This window comes from Ipomoea nil, unplaced genomic scaffold (assembly GCF_001879475.1).
Source record: "Ipomoea nil cultivar Tokyo-kokei standard unplaced genomic scaffold, Asagao_1.1 scaffold1125, whole genome shotgun sequence".
Classification (NCBI taxonomy): Eukaryota; Viridiplantae; Streptophyta; class Magnoliopsida; order Solanales; family Convolvulaceae; genus Ipomoea; species Ipomoea nil.
The window spans coordinates 902,705-925,186 of NW_017617553.1; the positions used below are offsets into that span (position 1 = coordinate 902,705).

Genomic DNA, 22,482 nt, shown 5'->3' on the forward strand with positions numbered 1-22,482 from the left:
GTCCAAAAGTTGTCATTTCCTTCTTTCCCACTACATGCTATTGATCTTTGGGTAAAAGCTATTTCCATTTTAGAACAAGGCAGTAACTAATCTGTCCAAAGACCAAAAAGCATGTTTGCTCCTTGTCAGAAGATAACTTGGTGCTAGAAGTCATTGAAGAGCGTGTTCAGCAACACTTATCAAGAAAAGACAAAAGAGATTACTTGCACACTTTGTACTTCTCGACCGGATGACCCTGACAAAGGTGTGATGGGTTCAGACTTAGTAGTTCTGAGTAATTAACAAAGTTCAGATGCTAACACATCTACCGGAAGACCTTTACAACACATAGCCTAGGTCTACCGTTTGACGTCATATGCCAAGAGAGGTTTGTCGAATAAGGTTTATTTGTAGATAGGGAGCACAGTCAACAATCTTTAGGCAACCTTTCACATCTATCGAGCCACTCTCATACAACTAAGGTCTACCAGAGGCATGACCTCCACCAACTAAGTAATTTCTCACATGGCTTTTACAAAAACGAATTAATGGGGAGTCTAAGTTCCTAAAATACAATATGTAACATCATCAAAATCTATATAACAATTATTCCTAAAGATAGAGATGATATGTAATTTATTCCAACCATTTCAAATTTTATCATAAAATAATTTTTATTGCATGTTGATGTTATTCAATTGTCCGCTCCCAGTGAAAAAGATTTCTAACTCCTCCCGTGCCTATAGTAGTGACTTAATGAACTTACAATAGCAGCTTAATAAACTTGTAGTAGAGATTTAATAAATATGTAGTAGCTTAGTGGCTTAATCAACTTATAGTAATGATGGATGAACTTGCAATAGTGACTTAATAAACTTGTAGTATGAACTTAATGGATTTGTAGAAGTGAATTTGTAATAATAGCTTAATGAACATGTAGGAGTGAGTTAATGTACTTGTAGTAGTGACTTAATAAACCTATAGTAATAAACATGTGGTAGTAGTGTAATGAACTTGTAATAGTGACTTAATGTAATTATATGTTAATTAAAAAATAAAAATAAATATCAATGAGTGTCATTTAATTGATTTTTTTAATGATATATTTTTTATACATTAATTTTATTTGTAAAAAAATACAAAAAGATTTATGTTAAGAAAAAAAAAAATTTAGGGAGAAAATTAATAATTTATTAAAATTTTAAATAATTTTAAAAATACATCAAACCATTAGAATGGGTTTTATTATCAATACAATAAATGTGTTTGAATGTTATATGTCCTTTTTGGTTAGGTGGCAATTTATATCCTACACCACGGTGCGCATTGCACTATGTGCCCAGATGCAAAACGACGTCGTTTTAATTTTTTTTTTTTTTTAAATTTCCCGCCCCAGTGAATGGCAGTAGTTTTTTCTTTAAAAAAAAAAACCCGCTGTTCAAGAATGTACATAATGTTATACTAGAATACACATAATGTTATACATGAATGTACATAATTATATAACAAAATATACATACTCTTTTTAAAAGATAATACACATAATCTAACATAGTACATAATAAACATAAACTTTTAACATAATACACATCAACTCTTAACATAATACACACAAATTTTCTGATTCGGATGTACATAATTGTATAAAAAGAATGTACATAATTGTATAAAAAATACACATAACTGTATGAACCAATACACATAACATTGTGAACAAATACACATAACGTTGTGAACAAATACACATAATCTCAGCAACTTCCTACCGCACCTCCCAACACTACCTCAAAACGACGTCGTTTTGGGAGGCGCGCGGCGCACAGTGCTATGTGCGCCGTGGTGTAGGATATAACGATTGGTAAGATTCGGCAAATTATGCCCTGGACCCGTGTCCACAATGAGCTATGGACACGGGCCCAAAACGACGTCATTTAAAAAAAAAAAAAAAAAAAAAAAGGAGTCATTTAGTTATAAAAAATAAAAAAAAAAAAAAGTCGTGCGCGTTTTGCTGTTAACGGCGTTATTTTTTTTGGATTATGAATGTACAGTTATGCCGTTATGAATGTACAGTTATGCAATTATGAAATTATGAACACAGAGCTCTAACATTATGAACTTACAATTATAAACATATATAGTGATAAAATTATGACCATGGAGCTTTAAAATTGTGAATATAGAGCTTCGAAGATTATGAATGTACAGTTATAGAGTTATGAATCTACAGTTATGGAGTTATGAATCTACAGTTATGAGATTATGAATCTACAGTTATGAAATTATGAATGTACAGTTATTGATCGAATTATGAACAAAGAGCTCTAACATTATGAACTTACAATTATGAACATATAGTGATAAAATTATGAACATAGAGCTCTAAAATTGTGAACATGGAGTTTCGAAAATTATGAATGTACAATTATGGAGTTATGAATGTACAATTATGGAGTTATGAATGTACAGTTATGGAGTTATGAATGTACAGTTATAGAGTTATGAACGTACAGTATGGAGTTATGAATATACAATTATTAACCTATAGTAATAAAATTATGAACATATACTTCTATAACGAAACGGTCTGACATTTAAAAAAAAAAAAAAAAAAAAAAAAAAAAAGGAGATAACAGTGCCTAACGGCACTGTTACCCGTGTCCAGCAAGCATGCTGGACACAGGTCCAACGCATAACGATTGGTAAGATTCCAATTTTTTTATTCATTTTTCCACCTTTATAGAAAGATCATTTTCCTCAATTTCTTATGTTATATGAGATTTTCGAAAATGTTATATTACCTAATAATATTTATTAAATCAAACGTTCATTTAGTTCAGTTTCACATATTCAATAATTAGGAGCCAAAAATAATATTAGTTCAGTCATAACCCAAAACTGAAACTCCCTTCAAAAAAAAAAAAAAAAAAAAAATCAAAACTGAAACTAACCAACAAACCCACTATAATATTTTTTTTTAAGGCAAAAAACCCAAGTAACTATATTAGCTTAGCAAAGCGGCCAAGAAAACCAGAGGAGCAACGTCCCAAAAGGTACGGACAGAACCAAAATTAACAGCCTTAGCCATAGTATGGGTTGGGCGGTTTGCATCCTTACGAAGATGACCAATAGAACAAACATAATCAAAAGACGAGCTAGAATAACGGTTTACAAGCACTAATGATTAAACCAACATAACATAAGCCATAACCGAATTTAGATAATTTAAAGAAAAGATCTAATTAAGCTATACCAATCTGAACTCGTTAATAGCCGACGAGCCAAGATAGTACTTCTTTGCAAGTCATGACTTCCGCTTGAAGAGGGTCATGACAATTCTAGAGTGGACCGCAGCCGGCCGCCCGAAACGATCCCTCCGAGGTTAAGACAACCAGTCCACGTTGCTGCGGCCGGGAAGCTTGTGAAACGCAGCGTTATGTAGGGGAATATGGTCGTATACTACGGTGGTGGTTGGTGGGTGGTGGGAGACTATTTGGAATCAATCGTTATATCCTACACCACCGCGCGCGTAGCAGTGTGCACTGCGCGCCTCCCAAAACGACATCGTTTTGGGAGGCGCGGTAGGAAGTTGCTGTGATTATGTATATTTGTTCACACAATTATGTATATTTGTTCATACAATTATGTATATTTGTTTATACAGTTATGTACATTTTTTATACAATTATGTACATTCTTTTTATACAATTATGTACATCGGAATCAGAAAGTGTGTATTATATTAACAGTTGATGTGTATTATGTTAAAAGTTTATGTTTATTATGTATTATGTTAGATTATGTGTATTATCTTTTAAAAAGAGTATGTATATTTTGTTATTGATACTGCTAATTATACGTAAGCAATATGTAATAACCCGAGACCAATTAAAGCAAGTAAATGACTTTATTGATCACAGTAGAGGCCCTAAGTACAATCTACTTGGTTGCTCTGAGTACCGACTGCGTGCGGTCGGGATTCTCTAACAACAACCTATCGATCGTCCAAAAGTCCCCCACACTGTAGCTACTGTGGGTATTTATAGCCGCTATGCCGGGGACAGGATTCCAGCCGTTCGGCATGTCCTCCACGTAGCCACCACGTGTCGTCCTCCCGGGTGCCCTGTCTGTCGTCGTAGAGAATCGCCACGTGTCTTTCGTCAGCTCTCTTGCCAAAGGGCTACCGCTCGGTGGTCGACAGGATCGGTTCGGGCAATTCCCGGTCGGACCCCGACCGGGTTCTTCACAAGGAGCCCGACCTGTTACCTGCAAAGACAAAGAGAAAAGGACGAAGGCATCTCGGTCGTGGTGAAGCTGTGTCGGTCAGGGTATTCCCTACCAAGAGCCCCCCAGCCCGGGCCTTTTTGATCGTCCGGAAAAAAAATGGGCCGGGATGAAGAAGCCCAACCGTCGGCCGCTAAACCGACCGGCCAGCTGTCATTCCCTTCCTCGCCACGTGTCGGCCACTGCCGGCCTCTGCGACTGCAACCGTCGCCTTGGAATCAGCGCTGGTCATGTCACGCAAGTGGATGATTTTCCCGCCCAAACGCTCTCCTATAAATAGGTTCCTGAGGCCTTCATTTGAACTTTCCTCAATCTTCTGAAGCAATCGGTACCCTCAGAGAGTCCCGAGCAGCAGATTAGCAATCCGATCAAGCAAAGCAAAACTTCAGATCCTCTTCCAAGTTTCTTCACTCGGTAAGCTCCTAGTTCTTTACTCTTTCTTTATTCTTCACTTAGCGTAGAAGTAGGATAGCACTAACTTCGAGCTAACTTCCCGAACCCTGTACTAACTCCCGACCGACCTTTAGGTAGAATTATGTCGGACTCGGATAGTCAAAACGTTTCGGTCGCGGACTACGACAATACGCTCGAGCAAAGCAGCGAGGAGGTGGACATCATGTCCTATTCTCCAGAGGTCGGGCAACGACCGCCGCCAGCGCCCGAGCGAGCCCCCGAGCCAGAAGAATCCACCAGCTCGTCGGAGACGTCGGGGTCGAGCTCCAGCAGGTCGGGGAACGAAGAAACGTCTACGAGCGGACGGAATTCCCCGGCCGAGGACGTCCAAGGAACGCCGCTGAGGGTAATAGGGGATTACCCTCAGGTCGAGCCTGAAGAAGAACATCAGGCTAACGAAGCAGAGGCCGTTGAAAAAAGTCCGGCCGAGCCGGCCGCGCCACGCGGGGACGGGTACGAGTTCCTCAACAGCGAAAGCGTGGAAGGCCATAAGAGCTTGCTGACCAACGGGGAGGCAAGCAGGATTGCGGCGGTTCTCGCTGGTCGGGTCGAGTTCGACACCAGCAGGCAGCTCGGGAATATCATCGAGCGGCACCAGGGGAAATGGATCGGGCTGCATTACGACTCGCTAATGGCCCCGATCACATTCCCCTTTTCGAGCCTTCTCACCGCGTTCCTAGGGTACTACCAGGTTATGCCCGGGCAGATTTGCCCGAACGCGCATCGAATGATCGCGTGCTTCCCCCAGATCTGCCGACGACACGACGTGGCCTGCACCATGGAGCTCTTCAACTTTGTCTATCAAGTGAAGGTGCTAGCGGCCGCGTACGGAGGGGGTTTCTTGATGACACAGTCCCGAGCCGATAGGTGCTCGATCGAGGGACTGCCCGGGAACAACCGGGGGTGGAAGGACCGGATCTTCTCTGTGAAGTATGATCCGTGGATCCTCCCGGTCGAGAGGATTTGGAGCCAGCGCTTTCGGAAGCAAGTCATCCCAGTCGAAACGCCGACCCTCATCGACGCCGTGGCCAAGATCTCGGGCGAGATCTACGAATACCATATCTTTAAGTCGCCCGAGAGCTACGAAGCGGCCCGGCTGCCCGATCCGGTCTATGACCAGCCCGAGAAGTATAAACCCGAGCCGGCGGGTGTGACGATTGAGCGGATGCCCGCCCGGGGCAAGAGGAAAGGTAGAGGCCTCATGGCCATCCCGACCCCGGACCCTTCACACCCGATTACTTCTATTCTTGATCTAACCAACTTCGTTTTACTTGCAGCAATGGCCGGTTTCGGAGATGAGGATGTCCCCATGCGCCCGGTGGCCAAGATTTCGCTTGGCAAGAAGAAGGGCCAAGCCAAGCCGGCCGGGGAGAAGGAGATCCCAGTTGCCCGACCCATTGGGGCGTCGACCATCACCACGACCGAAGGCTTCGTGGTGGACGCCTCAGAGGTCTTAGTTTCCCGAGTGGCGGTCGGGAAGGGGAAGGAGAAGGTGGCAGAGAAGACCACCGCAGAGACCGGGGCCTTGAAGCGGCGCCGGGAACAACACAGCCCGACCCCATCGGGCGGGGGCAGCAGAGGCGGATCGTCGATCCTTGCTCGGATCGGGAACGCCGGGTCGGCCAAGGAAGACTTTTCCAAGCTGACCCCGAGCCAGGTAGCCGAGAAGATCGGCTACGACCTGGCTGAGGTAAGCGTATTTTCCTTCTTCCGATTTTTCTCGAAGTATTGTCGTTCGGCTAACATGGTTGTTTTATATGTGCAGATCTCCCGAGCGACCCAGTTTCTTCAGCAACGGGCCCTTCAGGCCAACGAAGCTGAGGGCTTGAAGAAGGTCGCCAACCAGCGGCTGCAGGAGATCCGGGAGCTGGAGGCTCAGCTGAAGAAGGCCAAGGCCGAGCGAGACCTCTCCGAGCAGGTCGCCCAACAGGCGATCGGGGAGGCGGCCGAGCTCAAGGCTCGACAAAACGATCAGGATAAGCTCGCCCAATATCTTTTCCAAGATGCCAAGTCGGGCGGTCACTTTCTCCAGTCTGTTCGGGGCACAGAGGTCGGGGAGAAGCTGATATGGACGTTCGGCCGGTGGGCGTACAAGGCCGGTCAACGTAAAATGAGGGACCAGACCAGGAAGATTATGGAGCAGGCCCTTGAAGGGGATGACCTCCAACTGGTCCTGACCACGCTCCCCGACGAAGTACCCGACCCCGGTCCAGCGCCTTTTGATCCGAAGGAGCGGACTAAGGTGAGCGGAGCCGACGCCGCTTCGGGCGGAGAAGACTTGCCGAAGAAGGCCGATGCCGAGAGCTCGAAGAAGTAGGGTAGCTCGAAGAAGTGACTTCAATCGGGAGCCCGGTCCCGAATTTGTACCGGGCACCTTTTGATGATGAATGAAATTTTTCTTTTGTTTAACTTGTGTTGTTCGTTCTCTCTTTTCGCATTTTTATCTTTAGTCGTGTAAATGCTGATCCTTAATGCTCGACCTCGCGGCCTTATGGCCCGGTCTTGCACTGCTTCGACCCACTCGACACCCGACCCTACGGCCTTACGGCCCGATCGCGCCTCCGAGACTTCGACGTCAAACTGGCCATCCGATCGGGTTTACCCGATCTCCGGGCCTTGTCGAATTTTGAAAACAAGCAAGCCTCTACGGTCGGAATGTAACCGAGCGACGGGCCTACCCCCTTCATTACCCGATCTCCGGGCCTTGTCGAATTTTGAAAACAAGCAAGCCTCTACGGTCGGAATGTAACCGAGCGACGGGCCTACCCCCTTCATCCCAGCCCCCACACGATTGTGCCCTCGAGGCACGAGTGGGTGCGATAGTGGACAGAAGTTGGACGGATCGGGGAATTATGCTGAGAGCTCCTGACTTCCCCGATCAGTGGCGTGACTCGAATGTCCGCCGATGTGGAGCGCATTTGACCGGTTGATAGATTCGCCCGGTCGGTGTAGCTTGAAGATAAATTGATCTGCATGCACTGGAGGTATAGAAAATAACCGATCGGGCCGCCGTATGCAAACGGTCGAGCAATCACCGATCGTAAATACTTACAAACATAGGAATTTAATTACAAACGACGACCGGGACCTACACGCAGGTCAAGCCCCCTCTTCGTCCAAAGATTACAAAAAAGAGGCTTAATGCCTAAACATAACGAGGTGCTCGGAATTCCAAGTCCCCTCGATTACCCGACCAGTTGTCGTCTCCAGTCGGTATGTACCCGGCCGTATGATCGCACTGATGATGTACGGCCCTTCCCAGTTTTGAGCCAATTTTCCGCCCTCCAAAGGCTGACTGGCCTCCCTTCGTCGCAGAACATAATCTCCAACCTGAAAATAACGAGGGTTGACCCAAACATCTTTAGAACTCTTAACTCGCTTCTGATACTCGGCCATACGTCGAGCGGCTAGCTCTCTTTTTTCTTCGACCCCATCGAGATCCACCGCCATAGCATGTTCATTCTCCTCGGCATTGTAGGTTCTTTCTCGATCGGTCGGGACCCAAGCCTCGATCGGGAGTCGGGCTTCAGCTCCGTAAACCAGGGCGAAAGGGGTCTCCAAAGTAGCTTCCCTCGGGGTCGTCCGATAAGTCCATAAGACATATGGCAACTCATCGGCCCAACTACGACCGGCCGAGTGTAACTTCTTTTTTAGACCTTCCAAAATCGTCCGGTTTGCGTTCTCTACTTGACCGTTTCCCTGCGGGTAAGCCACCGACGACCGGACGTGAGTTGTCCCGATCGTGGCCAAAAAGTTCTGGAAATACTGGCTTACGAATTGGCGGCCGTTGTCGCTGATGAGATGCACGAGCACACCAAAGCGGGAAATCACATTTCGCCAAAGGAAACGAGCACATTGCTGAGAGGTGATCGTGGCTAAAGGCTCGGCTTCTATCCACTTGGAGAAGTAATCGATGGCGACGATCACAAATTTTCTCCGACCGGAAAGCTGAGGGAAGGGGCCCAATATGTCTACCCCCCACCTAGCGAAAGGAATTGCGGTCGTGACCGGCTGATAAAAGGTTGCCGGTCGTCCAGGCATCCGGGCGTACAGTTGGCACGTCTCACATTCCCGAGCTAACTTTTCACAGTCTAGCTGGAGGGATGGCCAATAGTACCCGATCAGCATGATACGACGGGCCAGGGATCGGCCTCCTTGATGTGAAGAGCAAATTCCCGAGTGCAGTTCCTTCATAACTATATCGGCCTCAAAGGCGGTCAAGCAACGCATGAGGGGGCCTCCATACGATCGCCGATATAGACGACCGTCCAAGACTTGGAACCTTGGGGCTCTAAGCTTGGCCTTCCGAGCACGCTGTGGGTCGTCTGGGAGGCGACCGTGCTCGAGGTACTCCTTCAGATCGGTGATCCAATTGTCTTCTACCGGTTGGATGGGATTGACCGGTAGGCGATGAATGCTGTGTCTCGGGATCACCAAAATCCGAGCTATCTTCGACATGTGTTCCGGGGCATCTTGAGCCAATTTAGATAAAATATCTGCGTCGGCATTATCCAATCGGGGGATGTGTCGGACGGTATACCCCCGGAACTGAGCAAGTTTCTCCATGGCAAGATCTCGGTAAAGCTGCAGACGCTCTCCATTGACTTCATAATCCCCGAGAACTTGCCCGACCACGAGCGCGGAATCTGTCTGAGCTCGGATGTACTCAGCCCCCAAGTCCCGAGCGCACTGTAAGCCGTTAACGAACGCTTCGTACTTGGCTTCGTTGTTGGTCGGGTGGAACTGGTACATGAGAGCAAAATAGACCTTGAATCCTTCCGGGCTTGTGACCACCACTCCTCCTCCTGCCCCTTTCTTGCTACTTGACCCATCTGTAGCCAGCGACCACCACTCAGCCTCGGGATCCGCGACCTCCGGAGGTCGGGTATCCCGGGCGGTGCACTCCACCAAGAAGTCCGCAAGAGCTTGACCTTTAATAGCCGGTCTCGGTCGGTATTCGATCGCGTACTGGGTCAGCATTAACGCCCATTTGACTAGGCGACCTGATGATGAAGCAGTTCGGAGGACTGGCCCGATCGGCTGATCGGTCAACACGCGAATTGCTCGACCTTGGAAGTAGGGAGCCAACTTCTTCGCGGCAATGTATAAGGCGTAGACGACCTTCTCTAGCCGGGAGTACCGGAGCTCGGGACCATGTAGCGCGTGGCTTACATAGTACACCGGTCGCTGGACCCCTTCCGGATCGGTTCGGCACAACACTGCGCTTACTGCGCGATCGGACACGGCGAGATACACGTCTAGCTCTTCTCCGAGCTCAGGCTTTGAGAGCACGATCGGTGACATGAGATATTCCTTCAGCTCATCAAAAGCCGCTCGGCATTCTTCGTCCCAGACGAATCCATTAACCTTCCGCAGTACCTTGAAGAAAGGTAAAGCGCGCTCGGCTAGCTTGGAGAGGAACCGGCTGAGGGCTGCCAACCGACCGGTCAATTGCTGGACTTCCCGAACGGTGGAAGGTGGCTGCATGTCCAGAATCGCTTTTACTTTGGCCGGGTTAGGCTCGATTCCTCTCTTGGTCATCATATAGCCGAGGAACTTGCCGGTCTGAACCGCGAATGTGCACTTGGTCGGGTTCAGCCGCAACTGGTACTTCCTCATGATCTGGAAGCACTCCCGGAGGTCCCGAGTGTGGTCGGATCGGTCCCGACTCTTGACCAGCATGTCATCGATGTAAGCTTCCATCGTTCGGCCCAATAGATCGGCAAAGAGCATGTTGACCATCCTCTGGTAGGTCGCTCCTGCGTTCCGGAGGCCGAACGGCATCACTCGGTAACAATACAGCCCATCCGGGGTCACGAAGGCTGTCTTGCTCTCGTCTTCATGGTGCATCATGATCTGATGGTACCCCTTAAAGGCATCCATGAAGCTCATTAACTCGGCCCCGGCCGTCTCGTCGACCATCTGGTGAATGCTTGGTAGCGGATACGGGTCGAGCGGACAGGCTTTGTTGAGGTCCGTGAAATCGATGCACATCCTCCATGCTGGGGGCTTAGGAACAAGAACGATATTTGCCACCCACTCGGGATAGACCACCGGACGGATGTGCTCGATCGCCGCCATCTTTTTGACTTCTTCTCTGACAAACTCGCGGCGATCGGAGGAAAGGTGTCGTGTCTTCTGCACGACCGGCTTTGCTGCGGGATCGACGGCTAACTTGTGACAGATGACCGACCGATCGATTCCGGGCATGTCTTCGGGCCCCCACGCAAAGATATCAGCATACTCCCGGAGTATGGCCAAAACTTCCGCTCGAAGCTCGGGGGTGAGGGCTCGGCCAATCTTGATCTTCCTATCCGGGCGATCCTCGGATAGGGGAACTTCTTCTATTTCTTCGGAAGGCTCAGGCTGCTCCTTCCGTTCCTTAGCCTCCTCTCTGGCTATGGTGTTCACCCGGGAAGAAGGACCGGAGTCACGTCTATTGACCGCTCGGGTGTAACACTTCCGGGCGGATTGGACATCGCCACGGACCACGCCGACCCCGTTAGGGGTGGGGAATTTCATGCACAGGTGGGGCATAGAAATTATCCCACCGATCTTCATGATAGCGGGTCGGCCCAAGATAATGTTGTGGACGCAATGGAGGTTGACCACAACAAATTCCAGCTCCGTCTGGATCGACTTTGGAGGTGTGCCGATCTCTACCGGGAGCGTTATTTTTCCCTCGGGGTAAATAAGAGCCCCGGTAAATCCTGACAGTGGTACACCGACCGGAGTCAGCTCCTTCCTGTCGAGGCCAAGCTTCTCAAACACGTCCAAGTATAGGACGTTCACACTGCTGCCCGTGTCAACCATAACCCTCTGGACGTCTGTCCCCTTAACGTCAATCGTGACCACGAGCGCCTCCATGCCGTGGTCGCTGCTGGTAGGTTGGTCCTCAAGGGTGAAGGTTATGGGTTCCATCTTCTGCCTCTTCCCGGTCCCCCGGGAATCCACTATTGCGACCGGGCAATTAGTCCGCGGTCGGGAAGCATCTTCCAGTCCACCAAAAATGACGTGGATGGTAGGCTTTCCGGACGGGCGGCTAGCAGACGGAGGGTCGGGGTCCCGTCGGTCATCCCTTCTGTCTTGCCCAGATCGATCAGAGCAGTGATGGGAACGTCTATGATCCCGCCGCTCGGTGTTCCTCTTGTTGTCCTCTCTCTTCCCCACACACTTGTCCAATTTTCCCCTGTTGAGCAGATCTTCCAACAATTGGCGCAAGTGGGTACACTCCTCGGTGTCATGCCCGGCGCATCGATGGTAAGCACAGTGCTTACTCTTGTCAGGGCCGTCTCGATCGGGATGGGGGAGTTTGATGAGATTGCAGGACTGGGCGTACTGCATGGCCTCCGCTGCGGATCGGTTCAAGGCCGTAAACTCGCCAGGCCTGGTGCGGGATCGGGGATTGTCATCTCCTGACCGATGTTCCGCTCGGCCGGCCGGTTTACGGGACGAAGAGCCGACCTCCTGCAAGCGCTTTACGGCGTTCGCCTCGCCGGCGTTGGCGTAATCTGTGACCCTCCGAAGGGCCTCCTCGTAACTGGTCGGGGGGTGTAGGATGAAGTCCTGATACAAATGCCCCGCCCGGAGAGATATGTGAAGCATGTGGGTGGCGGTCGCATCGTCCATAGGCTCGACCTCCCCAACCGCCGCTTTCCATTTGATGAGGAAATCGGTCAAGCTTTCCCCTTCTAGCTGCTTGGCCTTCTCGAGATACATGTAGGACTTCCTCACCACTTTGGAAGTAATGAACTTCCTCACAAATTTGATCGCCAGGGTCTCAAATTTATCGATCGACCCCGGTTGCAGGGTACGGAACCACTCTGCCGCCCGACCGGTGAGGGTCGAGTAGAAGGCCCTGCACATCACGGCGTCCGAAACGCCCTTCAGCATCATGTTGCTGAAAAAATCATTCACGTGGGCCTCAGGATCTGCCCGTCCGTCGTAACTCTTCTCTCCAGAGACCTTTAAGTCAAGCGGGTAAGGCTAGGCCATTACCGCTGCTGTGAAAGGCGTCTGGTGCAGGGTCGATTGGTTGACCGGGGGTGTTGCAGGGTACGCATTCCTGAGCTGCGCAACTTCCGCCTGGAGGTTATAGAGTAATCCTCGGGTTTCGTTGAGCTCGGCGGCTTGAGCGGCTTGGGCTGTATCCCGAGCGCGTTGCCGTCGGTGAGATCTCGACCCGCTATACCCAGATGAAGCCTCCTGACTAGCCTCCTGCATCTGTACGTCTTCTTGGCCGCGGTTCGGGTCTTGGGGTCCCAAACGCTGGCGCATCTCCGGTCGAAGACGATCAAAAGCTACCGCTCGGGCAACTTCTTCAGGGTCCTCCGCTTGGACGGCCTAAGCTGGTGCCTCCATCGCATCAGCACCCCCGGACCCCAACCGCGAATGAGCCGAGCGTCGAGCCCGGGATGCGGACTGACGCTGCGGCTCTACCTGTGCGGTCGGTTGTACTGGAGGGGCGGCGGCTGGAGCTGTATAAGCAGGCGTATATGGTGGATAACCAACCGGGGGAGTGTAACACATCGGTTGGCCTGGCCAATACCCGTACGGTGGAGGTGGGACCGGGTATGGATACTGGGCGGGATACATCATCGGCTGCTGCTGGTATGGCAGACCGGGTGTTGGGTATCCCGGTTGTATGTAATTCACCGGCTGCTGGGCGGCCGGGTATGCATTCGATGGATGCGGTGGTGAGAGGTTGAGGTTGAGGTCCATTGTCTGACCCTGCTGTTGGGTAGCATAGTGGTCAGAGGAGCTCACCGCATCCGCCTGGTCGTCGGCAAAGTTGTTGTGTGCCCACGGATACATGTTGATATAGAGACCGGGTGCTCGTCAAGACGTTGGTTTCTTGCACGGGTCCCCACAGACGGCGCCAAAAATGATACTGCTAATTATACGTAAGCAATATGTAATAACCCGAGACCAATTAAAGCAAGTAAATGACTTTATTGATCATAGTAGAGGCCCTAAGTACAATCTACTTGGTTGCTCTGAGTACCGACTGAGTGCGGTCGGGATTCTCTAACAACAACCTATCGATCGTCCAAAAGTCCCCCACACTGTAGCTACTGTGGGTATTTATAGCCGCTATGTCGGGGACAGGATTCCAGCCGTTCGGCATGTCCTCCACGTAGCCACCACGTGTCGTCCTCCCGGGTGCCCTGTCTGTCGTCGTAGAGAATCGCCACGTGTCTTTCGTCAGCTCTCTCGCCAAAGGGCTACCGCTCGGTGGTCGACAGGATCGGTTCGGGCAATTCCCGGTCGGACCGCGACCGGGTTCTTCACAAGGAGCCCGACCTGTTACCTGCAAAGACAAAGAGAAAAGGACGAAGGCATCTCGGTCGTGGTGAAGCTGTGTCGGTCGGGGTATTCCCTACCAGTTATATAATTATGTACATTCATGTGTACAATTATGTGTATTCTTGTATAACATTATGTACATTTTTGAACACGGGTTTTTTTTTAAAGAAAAAATAACTGCCATACACTGGGCGGGAAATTTCAAAAAAAAAAAAAAAAAATTAAAACGACGTCGTTTGCATCTGGGCGCACAGTGCAACGCGCGCCGTGGTGTAGGATATAAATTGCCATTTGGAATCGGCAGTCATCCATTCCAAATTGCATGATTCCTAGCCGTCCAAATGGCATGATTAGTAGGGTAGCTAAAATGGTCATAGAGGTGAAATTTTTGAAAAATGACCAGGGATCGAGTCTCACCAGCGGCAGTGGGAGGTGAGGGGGCTCCTTGTGCACAGTGAGCACCGATCTAGCCTCTGTGGTTCATGTTCAGTTGAGTCACCATGATTTTGAGTCACCATGATTTACATCCTCCCAAATGCTCTGTCGGGCCGGGCATGCATGGCCCCCAAAAACACACCATGATTTACATCCTTCCAAATGCTCTGTCGGGCCGGGGCATGCATGGCCCCCAAAAACATTTCCAGCATGCATGCTCTCCTCTGAAGCTCTAAAAGCATGTGAAACATTTTGTTCAAAGGAATAATGGGAAGTTATGATACGAATATTTAGATCATAGAGCATTCCAGAATAATCCAGACCCGTGAGGCATAAGGGCATTCACAAAAAAGATGCCAAAGATTTTTGTCATCCAATCCACACAATGAACAAGAGATAGACACACCAACCATCTGGGCCCTTAGATTGTTTGTGATAGGGAGTATAAATTTCAGTTCTCTCCAAGCAATATGCTCCAACCAATCTTTTATAGCCAGGGACGGTGTCAGAATTTCCTTTAAAGTAAATTGAATTCAAAAATGTTTAAATACAAAATATCAAATACGAATAAGATTGTTCAAATTCAATGAGAAAGCTATATATATTTTACACAATCAATTAACAAACTATACTACAATCTATATTTTTTTACACAATCAATTAAAAAGTTATATTTTTTTTTACACAATCAGTTAACAAGTTATAGTTAATTAAATCAATTTAAATGACAAGTAAAACACTTCTACTAAAGAACAAAGAGTAAACCATTACCAAATTCTGCAACTATGCAAGGTCAAGTAATTATGGCAAATATGCAATCCGCAAAAATTCTTAAAATCTGCAAAAACAAAATTAGGGCAAAATTTCAAATCTTTGAGACAACAATTCGTGAACTCTTAATCTCTTATTCAGTTATTCGGCTCTTTGATTGCATTAATTTTGAGGAAGAAACAAAAAGATGGAGACAACATACAAGAATATTAAGACTTTCTAATCCGAAGTTAGATGCGGTAATCTACTGCGCTATGCGGACAGATAATGTTCAATATTAAACAAAGAAATATATTTGTATCTTCACTTAAAATATAGATTCGTCGAAAAAGTAATCAAAATGATCAAAAATATCCAAAATATGACAGTTCGGGGTGTTAAATGGCAAAAACAATAGTTTAAGACTAAATTTAAAATTGTCACAAAAGACAAGAGACCTCCACTGAAATTAACCCTAGTTTCTAGTAAAGATATAATAATTATTAACACGTATTCCCTCTGTCCATTTTATTTGGACTACTCTAATCCACTACACTATGCAATCAGATATTTAATACTAAGCAAAGAAATATATTTGTATCACTTAAAACAGAGTTTGGTCGAAAAAGTCACCTGAATGATCAAAGTGTCTAAAATATAATATAGTTCAAGCTGTTAAATGACAAAAACTATAATCTTAGACAAAACTTGTAGGCAATAGGTGCCACTTGTAAATAAATTCATGAACATCATTCAGAGCTACTTTCTTAAGAGCTAAAACTAAGGCAATAGTTTTTATTGCATTGGCTATAAATTCATTCATTTCATTCTCGATCATTTCCACGTTTTAGTTTTTATTTTGGCTCTCATGCTCATTTTTGTCCTCACTCCTCAGTGCAATGGGTTCCTAAACATGATGAAATTATTCATTCTCTTCTTTTTGCTTTGCATTTAGAACACATCCCATCTTTTCACATCCATATTGTCATCAATGAGTCCACCGTTGCATTTGAAAGATGCATGTGTGTGTTGGAAAATCATTCAAAATGAAGACTTCATTCTTTTTCATTAATTTTATTTCACCTCCTAATTTCATAGATCACACCCTCCTGATCTGTAACATAGACGTGGATTATTTCCACATTCATGATCCACCTTTTTCTCTCTGAATTGTGGCTGCAATGAGGCGAGTTGTTGGTTCCTTGCAGTATATAAATGAGCACTCCAGTTTGTCTAAACATAGAGGTTTGATCACCTCTTCATTAATCTCCTTCCTTTCATTTGAGCTATACCGCAGGTTCATCTTTGTTGGCTGGTGCAAGCTCAACGTAAGATTGTCGGTGTTACCCTTCGAAAGCAATCTAATATTTTAAAATCGCACCGTCTCCGGACATATTTGCTTTTAGGGTAGTGTTCTGAACACGTCACAGACTTTTCTTTTCTTTTCTTTTAGTTTTTTGATGCCTGTTCAAACTCAAGTTCCAACACAGTTTTCCGAGATTGTTTCGTATCCATCCAATAAATCCCAACAGTGTGGTAATTTCATATTGCACATAATTAGGATTTTCCATCTCATATAACCAGGGATCCTACCAAATCTTTATTGTCCATCTATAGTTCTTGCGATGACCTCTTTGGACTCCAAGATGCTTCTCTAGACAAAAGAGGGGTTCCAAAAAAGAGTCATTTAGAAAATATCCCGTTTTAAAGAGTTTAAAAATTAACGAATTTGAAAATTTACCAAGCATGTCTAAGTTGAACTCCCTAAGCCTCCAGAAACCAAGCCTGCTATTTCCATCTAATCCCACTACCCCTACTGCCTTCACAACCCCAATTATGTGATAATTCATTAGTACACAAATTTAACAGGAAATATTAATTGGGAATTTATAATTCTTATGTTCCTTGCTTCATTTCCTTTTAAAACACAATGTTCTTCTTATCCTGTCATGATAATCTGTTTTTAATATGTTTAATATGGATAAAGAATATTACTCATAATTTTTTATTTTTTTTGAGTATTATTAACTCTGTTACAATATAGTATATGTTCATAACTACTTTCTCAATTTATTGAAGCGAATTCTAAACAAATATATATATATAACTAAACTATATATAAGATAAAAATTCACATAACACAATAAATTTAATTATGTATGTAGTCATTTTTAAATGTAGTAGTGATGGATGAACTTGTAATAGTGACTTAATAAACTTGTAGTACCAACTTATTAATGGATTTGTAGAGTGAATTTGTAGTAATAGCTTAATGAACCTGTAGGAGTGAGTTAATGTACTTGTAGTAGTGACTTAATAAACCTATAGTAATAAACATGTAGTAGTAGTGTGTGTAATGAACTAGTAATAGTGACTTAATGTAATTATATGTTAATTAAAAAATAAAAATAAATATCAATATGAGTGTCATTTACATAGTTTTTTTAATGCATGATATATTTTTTATACATTATTTTTATTTGTAAAAAATACAAAAATAGATTTATGTTAAGAAAAAAATATTTAGGGAGAGAATTATTAATTTATTATAATTTTAATTAATTTTAAAAATAAATCAATCAATTAGAATGAGTTTTATTATCAATACAATAAATGTGTTGGAATGTTATATGTCCTTTTTGGTTCAAGGTAATGTAAGATTCCAATTTTTTTATTCATTTTTTCACGTACCTTCATAAAATATCATTCTCCTCAATTTCTTATGTTATATGACTATATGAGATCTTTGGAAATGTTACATTACCTAAAAAATATTTATTAAATCAAATGTTCCTTTAGTTCAGTTTCAGATATTCAATAATTAGGAGCCAAACGTAGTTAATTTTGATTCAAAAAAAAATCAAAAGTAAAAGAAATTTAATTGTCACAAATCAAAACTGAAACTAACCAACAAAACCCACTATAATATTTTATTTGAAGGCAAAAAAAACGAACTAACTATATTAGCTCAGCAAAGAGGCCAAGAAAGCCGGAGGAGCAACTTCCCAAAAAGGTACGGACAGAAATAGAGTGGTCCTGTCTATTTATAGACACAAGAAATATAATTTTAAAAAATCTTTGAAAAATAACAATATAAAACGTTCTCTATAACTGAGGTAATTGAGTTCAAATCTATTTGAACTTTATGTTATTGTATTCTATAACAAAAATAGAAATATAATAAAAAAAATTATCTAAATATAATGCATAAAAATTCAACAAAAAAAAAATACAATACAAAATTTTATTTAAAAACAACATTTTCAGTGTATATTTAAATAAAAAATTATTTATCAAAATTTCAATGTCAATTCTTTCTATAATTTTAATTTCAGTTACAATTAAGATTAATCTATGAATTTTTAAAACATATTTATCAAGTATATAATATTTTTAAAACTTTATATATATATATATATATATATATATATATATATATATATATATATATATATATATAAAGTTTTAAAAATATTATATACTTGATAAATATATATATATATAGGGATGCACTCAGGTGCGAATAAGTGCTCAAGAGAGAAATGCGAACGAATCAACGCGCGACACGTGTCCAGATCTAATAACTTAAAAAAAAACGCGGTGGCATTTTCGTAAATAATTGAACATCGAAGTGCAAGTAAAATCACTTACAAGTGCACCTACTTTTACCTATAAGTGCATGTAATTTTGCCTTGTTAGCATTCACTTTCCGCAAACATTCATGCACCTGGGTGTGCTTATAACTATATGTGCAACTATTTATAACTATAGGTGCAACTACTTATAACTATAGGTGCACCTACTTTCACCTATAAGTGCATGTAATTTTTCCTTGTTAGCATTCACTTTCCGCAAACATTCATGCACCTGGGTGTGCTTATAACTATATGTGCAACTATTTATAACTATTGGTGCAACTACTTATAACTATAGATGCACCTACTTTCACCTATAAGTGCATGTAATTTTGCCTTGTTAACATTCATTGATCTGAGTTCAGCGGGTAGTAATACCCTGAAAACCACTCGCAAACATTCATACACCTAGGTGCAACTACTTATAACTATGTGTGCAACTACTTGGAACTATAGGTGCAACTAAGTATTGATGCTCAGTGTAAATTTTTACTTGCACCTATAATACATTTTACATGCATTTGTAATACATTTTACTTGCACTTCGATGTTCACTTATTTACAAAAATGCCACCGCGTTTTTTTAAAAAATCAGTGTTTCTCATCCATTATATCTGGACACGTGGACGAACATTCTTATTTCGCGCCTGAAGCATTCGCACCTGAGTGCGATTATATATATATATATATATATATATATATATATATATATATATATATATATATAGTGAAAGGTTCCCGTGCATTTGTTGCTTCCCGTGCGGATGTGCGGTGGATTAATGTGCGTGAGTGTTGTGCTTAATGTGTTTGCAATTTGTACTTAATGTGCGTGAATGTGTAAAGTGCAGCAGAAAATATTAATGTCAGCTTCTTCCCCTTCCCCAGTAGTCATTTGCCCCTTCACTGTTGATGTTGCTTTTCTTTGTGTAGATCCCTTTTTTCATCACTAATCCTTTTTTGTTTTGTTTTGTTTTTTTAGTTGGTGATCTGAATCACTTGATTTCTGCAACATTGAGTGGGGTGACTTGCTGCCTCAGGTTCCCTGGGCAACTCAACTCTGATCTCCGGAAGCTTGCTGTCAACTTGATTCCCTTCCCTCGTTTGCATTTCTTTATGGTGGGGTTTGCTCCTCTCACTTCTCGAGGATCCCAGCAATACCGTGCCCTTACAGTTCCTGAGCTTACCCAGCAAATGTGGGATGCCAAGAACATGATGTGTGCTGCTGATCCTCGCCATGGACGTTATCTCACTGCCTCAGCAACGTTCAGCTTGAAATACTCACGCATATTAAGCACAAATCTCACGCACATTAAACACAATACTCAAGCACATTAAGTACAAAACTCACGCATATTAACATGACGCACATTAAGTAAAAATCTTAGGCACATTAAGTACAAATCTCACGCACATTAAGTATAAACCTCACGCACATTAATCCATCGCACATCCGCACGGGAAGCAACAAATGCACCTGATCCCTTCCCTATATATATATATATATATATATATATATATATATATATATATATATATAATATTTCTTAAAAAACATTGGCCCCCAAAAAATTGGGAGCCCTGTTCGGTCGAGCCAGGGCCAAGGCCGTCCCTGCTTAGCCATAGTATGGGCCAGCCGGTTCGAACATGACTAATAGAAATAGAATCAAAAGACGAGCTAGAATAACTGTTTATAAGCACTAACAATTAAACCAACATAAGATAAGTCATAACCGAATCTATATCATCTAAAGAAAAGATATAAGCAATGTGTACGAATCTGAACTCATTGCTAGCCGGCTGCAAAGATAGTGCTTCTTTGCAAGCCATGGCTTCTGCTCGAAGAGGGCCAAGGCAATTTTGTGCTTCTTTGCAAGCCATGGCTTCCGCTCGAAGAGGGCCAAGGCAATTTTGGAGTGGACCGCAGCCGGCCGCTCGAAACGATCCCTCCGAGCTTAAGACAACCAGTCCGAACGTCGCTGCGGCTGCGGCCGGGGAGCTTGTGAAACCCGACATCAAAGTAGCGAAGACTGTTTCTTCCCCATCAAAGCTACAAAACTGTTCTGGGCCCAAATTGCATGTTTATTTCTGTCATCCAATCCACGCAATGAACAAGGGATAGACACATCAAAAATGACCACAGTGGGAGTCGAATCCACGACCTTTTGATCCAAAGTCAAACGCGCTAATCCACTGCGCTATGCAGTCAAATGTTTAATATTAAGCAAAGAAATATATTTTTATCTTTACATAAAACTGAATTTTGCAGGAAAAATCATCAAAAAGATCAAAAAGTGTGGAAAATATAATAGTGTATTATATAGCTGAGCACACATAAACACTTAACATAATACACAGAATTAATGATTATTATATCATGTTTATGTGTATGTGTATTATAAACATGAATTCTGTGCATTATTGGGCGAGTTCTGAATTATGTTCATTATGTGTATGTGTATATATACAAAAACGGCCAGCAGAACAATTGGGCGAGTTCCAAATTTTTTGACCACGGGTGGTCGGGAATAAATAAGTAATTTTTTATAAATGTACGGTTTCTATTATCACTTTCGTATAAATTATCTATTGCTATAGCAATTTTAAAACAATGTTCTTTTTTCATCTTCTCCTCTCTTCTACAGATTTGAAAGATTATTTGAATATGATGAATGTTGCTTATCAAATTCTGTATAATTAACTCAATATTAGATGTTCTTGTTATACATTTTTCATTTTTGCTATCTACGGTTTTCTTTAAGTGGAGCTTGGATTTTGAGGGTGTATCACTCTTTGGTCTAATGGTCCCTCCGTTGCGGATCCCATCTTTAATCTATATATATATATATATATATATATATATATATATATATATATATATATATATATATGATCACGTTCAGGTGCAAACTGCTCGCCCAGGAGAGAACTAAGAATCATCCAGCACACGCCACGTGTCATTTAGTGCATGTAAATGTGTTATATGTGCAAGTAGTTGGTGCACCTTTGCAAGTAAAAAGTGCAGGTAAAATTACTTACAAGTGCACCTACTTCCACAAGTGCATGTAATTTTACCTTGTTAACATTCATTGATCTGTGTTCGTTCTGTTTGGCATCGCTTTTGTTCTTGCGGAGGAGTTCAGCGGGTAGTTAGTACCCGTAAAAATCACCCGTAAACATTCATGCACCTATATATATATATATATATATATATATATATATATATATATATATATATATATATATAATCTACAACTTTAATAAGAGCCAATATTGTTAGACCCTTAATGGGAACGAACTAAAAAATGTCGGTACATCAATATGCTCTAAATGATTGTACTTTGCGCTCCTCTAATTGTACAATGCCCAAGTAAAATCCTAATATACCCTCATTCTTCTTAGATTTAGCAAGTTTAGAATGTTAAATTTAACAGATTCTGTCAATTGAAATTGCGGTGGTAAATTTGTAGTTTAACTGAAGTTGAATGGCAGTTAGGAGAAGCACATTTGTAAATTGAGAACGAACTTTAGGGCAAACTACTGATGTTTATTTCATCTCCTTTTCTGCTAATTTTGATCTGATATGTTTATTCTTGTGTTTATCAACACATTCCTTGCATCTAGAGAGGGAATGTATATATGTGTG

General features: G+C 43.5%; 1 long non-coding RNA gene and 1 other non-coding gene across 2 annotated transcripts; one reads left to right on the forward strand and one right to left on the reverse strand.

The window, feature by feature from the left end:
* The first annotated feature begins 680 nt into the window (after positions 1-680).
* Positions 681-20,101, forward strand: LOC109183426. The gene is made up of 3 exons (XR_002054542.1): positions 681-690; positions 10,535-10,537; positions 19,819-20,101. It is a non-coding gene; the product is annotated as an uncharacterized LOC109183426 (long non-coding RNA).
* An 869-nt stretch (positions 20,102-20,970) lies between these two features.
* Positions 20,971-21,044, reverse strand: TRNAQ-UUG. The gene has a single exon. It is a non-coding gene; the product is annotated as a tRNA-Gln (tRNA).
* Positions 21,045-22,482: the final 1,438 nt, after the last annotated feature.